Here is a 7,033-nt window from a genome sequence, read left to right as displayed (position 1 = left end):
ATATGAATCACAACGCATTTTTACATGGATTACAACTAGTTCTGAGGGTAGAATGATGGAAATACATGGTAAAAATGTCTCAGCGTAGCACATTTTGCCCGAATATTTGTATCATTTTTGCCCGAGCACTGGGAGATGTGTGTGTGTGGGGGGGGGGGGGGGGGGGGGAGTCTCGTACGCTTTTGTGTGTGTGTGTGTGTGTGTGTGTGTGCTTATGTGTGTCTGTGTGTGTCTGTGTGTGTGTGGGCGTTCGGTGTCTGTGTGCGTATGTCTGTGTGTGTGTGTGTGTGTGTGTGTGTGTGTGTGTGTGTGTAACACTGCGTGATTGTTTGCTTGTAATCCCTTAAGATTAAAGCACGCTGTTCAGGATATGCCACACCTATCTGGTGTGTCTGTGGCCTGTCTGTCTGTCTGTCTGTCTGGGATATGGGTCGATGTCTGTTTGCTAAATGATAGTGAGAGAGAAGTCGGTTTATAACGCATTCTGGGTAAGAGTCGGTGATGGAATGCGAACCCTGCACCTTTTCGTCTTATGGTCAACGGTTTTACCATTCGTTATTGAGGACGGCACTATTTTTGTTATTATGATTGTTATTATTATGATCTTATAATTGGTTTGTATTTAATTCTTCGTCTGTACCGACATTCTCTCCGAAAAATATTCCGATGGAGGTTTAAGAGAAACAAACGCACAAAGTCGTGAAAGGGCAATCCAGTGATTTGTTTTGTTTTGGGGGTTTTTTTAAAGAAGAAAAATGTGCACTTGAATATCATTGTGGGCTTGTTTGGGGTTGATGGGTTGGGTTTGTTTTTTTGTTGTTTTTTGGGGGGTTTTTGGGGGGTAGGGGGACCGTCACCTGCCTCCTCCAACTCCTACCTCCTCCAACTCCTATCTGCCCCTGGTCCATCGTGTTCAAACACTGACTGCATTATGAGTATAATTTTCTTTATTAATTATATTAATTAGAGATGCGCATCAAAATTTTAAAGGCCCACTATTTAATTTTTGGATGTAAATTTCAAAATTATCCCCTTAATTTTGTTCTGTCCCGGAGCAAGTCACTGGCTACCCAGAGACAGGCCCCGAGACGGACATGCTCAAAACTCTAGTGATATATGAGGATGTTAAAATTATTCGCACTCGCGCACTCGCATTAAAAAAATGTAATTATGAAGTTTATTGTAGTCCCCTGACAATTATATGAAGAAAATGACGTGTTAACTTCCAATATCCTCCGACAACTCGACCTGAAATGTGATCACGTCCTCGTGCACTGCGCTATTCCATGTCTACCTGACCTAGAGAAAATAGAACCACTCAGTTTGATGTATATGTTTATTACCTGAGATTTCGCTGTTAATGATTCAAATGGGAAACAGTTAACTTGTCGTCTGCCGTCGTTAATAGATCCTTCAATGCCTCTGCTCTATAGTTTGACAAAAGAATAACTCAACTTGCCATTGATCTGGTTCTACGCCGAGTTCATAATGTAGGCCTACAGACTGAACACGTTATGTCTCGGTAATCCATCGTTCTAGCATCCTTTATTGCTGTCATCCATTTAAGCATATTGTTGGTGTAACGCAGTTCAGTGATAGGTATAGTATAATTGCTTTCATTAGAATACAATCTATGAAATTTACTTGTAATTCCTGTTTGATGTTAATTTTCTATACATGTGCGTGAGCACAAATCTAAATCTAAATCCCAGCAGATTTCACATTTAGGTCATCGTCTAAATTAATTATTATGGAATCGAGCCATTTCTGCTTTAAAAACTGAATGTATCATTTCCATTAACCTTTTTCTTTTCTTTTCTTTTCTTTTGTTTTTTGTGTTGAAGTCAACGACCTTAGTTCCGGATTTAATACTTCTTATGATTTCGTGAAGAAAGAAGTTTGAACTAAATGTACTGCAAATACCAAGACGATCATTAAGATACTGGATTTACCAAAATTAATCATTTAAATACGAACTTGTACTTAATGAGTAATTTAACAAAAGAAACCTGTCATAGCTGAAAATAGTTTACACTGCCTACTAACAATTTTTTTTAAAGATGCAGTTTGCCATTTGTTGCTCGTCATCCTCCTGCTGATAGATAATACAAATCAACAGCATCACAGTGTTTAAAACCTTTGTGTTGATTGCTCGTTATATGTTAATGATTTTAAAATTTGCTACAAATCGTCCAGTAAGAGTATTATCGAACGTCAGTTGCAGCTTTGTTTGAATAAGCTTCAATAATAGGCGACTGGCAATGACTTGCGATTCTCAAAGTCAAAGACTGGTTGTATGCACATCTGCCAGAAAAGAGGTCTCCATGTAGACCCACAGCTATTTCTGGACAAAAGTCTGATTCCAGTGGTGGAGGAGACTAAATTTCTGGGGGGTATATTTGACAGGAAGTTGTCCTTTGTGCCCCATCTAAAATACGTTAAAAAGAAGGGCTTTAAGGCCCTTAACATAGTAACGGTTATTGGTAATACAAAATGGGGAGTAGACCGAAATTCTTTAGCTAGATCTAAACTTGATTATGGGTGCATTGTGTATGGATCAGCACGTCTTATTTGTAGATGTTAGATCCTATACACAACGTTTTGTGCTTTTAGAACATCACCTGTACGTTGATGCACACAAACATAGTGTGGGTGCTAGACGTGCAAACTTTATCTGCAGTATGCCACCAAGATTACGTTGATGTTAAAACATCCAGCACATAACGCTGTGCTTGATAATAAATATATGAAGTTGTTTGATTTTCGTATTAAGCAGTTCTTAACCGTTTACAACATTGATTTAACAGACATTATGGAAACACCTTCATATTTCATATTACCTCCCTGGTATATTGAACCAGCGAAAATGGTATTTGATCTTGTGCATCACAAAGATCCAATTATTTATAAACTGCATTTTCGGGAAATTCAAGAGAAGTACCGTGATTACATTCCTGTTTATACGGATGGATCACGTGGTGGGAATTATGTGGCTTGTGCTACTAGTATGTACAGTTTTCCATCAGATGCAAACACTTTTATGAGATTGCCGGATTCGGCATCTATTTTTACTTCGGAATCCTGGGCTATCAATGGAGCCCTAGAATGAATTAAAGATTCTGGGAATACAAATATATTATTTTTACGTGCTCGCTTTCGTGTCTCCACGCTTTACCAAATATGAAGCTGGGACATCAATTAATTGGGATGTTGATACGAAAGTGTGTCTTTTTATCAATTGCTAATAAAGATATTGCATTTTTGGGGTTCTGAGCCATACTGGTATCAGGGATAATGAAAAGGCCGACCGGCCTCGGTGGCGTCGTGGCAGGCCATCGGTCTAAAGGCTGGTAGGTACTGGGTTCGGATCCCAGTCGAGGCATGGGATTTTTAATCGAGATACCGACTCCAAACCCTGAGTGAGTGCTCCGCAAGGTTCAATGGGTAGGTGTAAACCACTTGCACCGACCAGTGATCCATAACTGGTTCAACAAAGGCCATGGTTTGTGCTATCCTGCCTGTGGGAAGCGCAAATAAAAGATCCCTTGCTGCATGTCGTAAAAAGAGTAACCTATGTGGCGACAGCGGGTTTCCTCTAAAAACAGTGTCAGAATGACCATATGTTTGACGTCCAATAGCCGATGATAAGATCAAAAATCAATGTGCTCTAGCGGCGTCGTTAAATAAAACAAACTTTACTTTTTAATGAAAAGGCAGAGATAGCTGGCAAGTTTGCTTTGGATTTGCCTCATGTCGGTGTTGGCGTGTCTTACACAGATTTAAAAAATGATACTTTTAAAAATGATATTGACTAATCTATCTTTTCAACTTGGCAAGATGACTGGAATGGTGCGCGTACAAATCTGTCCTGGGATAGTGGCAGTCCTCCTACAGACGGTGCAGGTTGAGTGAAATGGCCTTGTGTCGTGCTCGCATCGGTCAGACATACTTGGCACATGCATTTATTCTGAAGAAGAATCATCCACCTCAGTGTGAACACTGTCATGATTCACCACGTTCTGGTGGAGTGTAATCTTCTTGGACTGATGAGGAAAGATATATTTCGTAGACATAATGTGATAGAATCGTTTCGATTCCGTCTTGAACTTATCTTGAAGTTTTTACGAGAGGTTGATTTTAACTCGTGGTATTTTAATATACTTGTGATATGTATACTTTGCCAGGGCCGTACTCTGATCAAAATCCTGGGGGGGGGGGGGGGGGGGGGGGCACTACTTTTTATAAACAAATGAAACACTATACAAATTAAACCCTGAGATGTGTATGCTATTTTCTGGAGTAAAAAAAAAGGAAAAAAGTGAGATTCTCAGGGGACAACTGCCTTCCCCCCGGAGGGTACGGCCCTGTTTGCACAGCTTTGTAGACTTTGTTTTAAAATTCTATATTGATGTTGGTCATCAATTCATGCATTATTTTACCATTGTATGATACCCAATAGTCAATGTATTTTTGTGCTGGGGTGTCATTAAATATTCATTCATTCATTGATTCATTCATTCATTCATTCATTCATTCATTCTTTCACTGATTGATTGATTCATTGATTCATTGATTGATTGATTGATTGATTGATTGATTCATTCATTCGTTCATTCGTTCATTCGTTCATTCATTCATTCGTTCATTCATTTATTCTATGTACTTTTTTTCAGCCGGACCGCACGCATGCGTTTGCATCCAGTCTATATGAGCCTAACTGTTTACTTTATTTAGTAAACAGAGTAAAGTGAAGCTGTCTTTTCAAAACAAGTAAAGCAAATTAAACAGCCATTAAATATAATTAGCTACTATTCAAGAGATTTGAAAGTAAGACTCATTTAGTATATTCAAAATGTTTATTGCATCAGCACAACACGAAACAATTCACATTAACAAAAACTGTATTTGTACAAATAAATATATTTGTTGTTTGTACGAATAACACACACAGTACATTTAAGTATATTACATAAATACAATATGTACAGCAATGTCATAAGACTTATTTACTTGCCTTTGTAATAAAGACTCACGACTGGTCTATCAAAAGCCGTGGTATGTATTGTCGTGTCTTGGGGAAAGGGAAAATAAAATATCCTTTTTCTAGTAATGGAAACAAATATAACAGTTGTCCTATAAAGACTACGTGTCAGAATGACCAAAATGTTTGACATCCAGTAGCCGATGATTTAATTAATCAATATTCTCTAGTGGTGTGGTTAAACAAAAACATGTTTAACTCCTTTTGGCGAATTGGATCAGGGCCTGGCTTCTGGAATATCACAAAATTAAAATATCTTTTTTTTAAAATAATATTAATAAAATAAAAATATTTGTATATCGAAATTAATTTGGTTAGCATAAAGGATCTGCCTTGGGGCAATTTTCCATGGCGTGATGCGGATGTGGAACGCGTAAAACCCCGCACACACACCCCACCACACACGCACCCCCAAAACATTAATTATTAATAATAATAAAAAAATACAATAATTTCTGTCACAGACCACAATATGTACACTATATGTTTCTATATAGCGTTAGTGGCTATAGCACTTTTATTAATATTAATAGGTCAGTAGAATTTTGCAGAAGCGCATCTAAATTTTGCGGCAGTTATAATTTTATTATATATTAATTAAAAAAAAAAATTACGACCCCACTCCAAACCTCCTAAGTTCCCTTGGCATTCTGCCTCATGTCACTCCCCCCCCCCCCAAATGGATTTTCTGGATCTGCCACTGTTTTGTATGCAATTTTCCTTCCTGGGGGCAACATGTGGACGTGTTTCTGTTCGGTCTGGCTGAACGCAGCTCTGTCGTTCAGTTCTTTCTCCCAGGATACTGGTTTAAGCAAACACACCCATTAAACCTGGCCGGAGTGGACCCATTTTGTACCAAAAGTACTAGGCCTACAATTGCATGGGCTGGAATTACCACAATGTTAATAAGTTAGACATGTTTGCAAACTACAAGCTCTCCCCTCTCAACTCAGTCTAATTATTGGCACTACAAAACTGTCTGCCATAAAATAACCAGAGTCAAACAACAGACTACTAATGCAGATGTATTTGGGGAAGATAACTGTAATCTGTGGCCTACTGTGGTTATGTTGAGTCATTAAACCGGCCTCGGTGGCTTCGTGGTTAAGCCATCATCGGACATAAGGCTGGTAGGTACAAGGTTCGTAGCCCGGTACCGGCTCCCACCCAGAGCCAGTTTTAACGACTCCATGGGTAGGTAGGTGTAAGACCACTACACCCTCTTCTCTCTCACTAACCACTAACGATTAACAAACTAACCCACTGTCCTGGACAGACATCCCAGATAGCGTAGCTGTGTGCCTAGGACAGCGTGCTTGAACCTTAATTGGATATAAGCATGAAAATAAGTTGAAATGAAATGAGTCATTAATTCCGGATGTGCGTCCGCCACCGCACCAAAATATATTTTTATGGTACCCTGTTCTGAAACAATAACTAACGTGTCAAAATAGTTTGGCACCGTAAGCACAAAAGTCCCCTATAAATCACACGGACGCAGGAAAAAAAATCCCCCTACACTAAACTTAGGACTTCCCCATGCGTAATCCTATATCAAGTAAACACATCGGGTCGAATTTACGCGTGCAAGACATAAACAGGCTTTATCAATTCGGCCCGATGTTTCAGGGTGGTCGATTACGGATACGCGCGCGAGTGTGGAATTCGCTCCACCTATCTGTATAGAAAGTGTTTTTCCACAAGTACGTATACGGAATATGCATCTATATAAATAAACTGTTAGTCAAAATTAGTGCACGGGGCACGTTAAATCAATACTTTTCTTACGGTGCACGGCGAGTTGCTTCCCTCTACTTAACAAATTTAAAATGGCCGGGATATTTTTTAAAGTTTGTCGTTGAAGATTTATTTGGTTACTAATGATGCAAATACTTCAATCGGGATTTTGTGAGTACTTTAGGTTATGCATTTTTGGTCTGTGTGTCCACTTGTTCCACTATTTCGGTTGAGAAACAGATTGAAATATGGTGT

Source organism: Gigantopelta aegis, chromosome 10 (assembly GCF_016097555.1).
Source record: "Gigantopelta aegis isolate Gae_Host chromosome 10, Gae_host_genome, whole genome shotgun sequence".
Classification (NCBI taxonomy): domain Eukaryota; kingdom Metazoa; phylum Mollusca; class Gastropoda; order Neomphalida; family Peltospiridae; genus Gigantopelta; species Gigantopelta aegis.
This window is presented reverse-complemented; position numbering follows the sequence as displayed.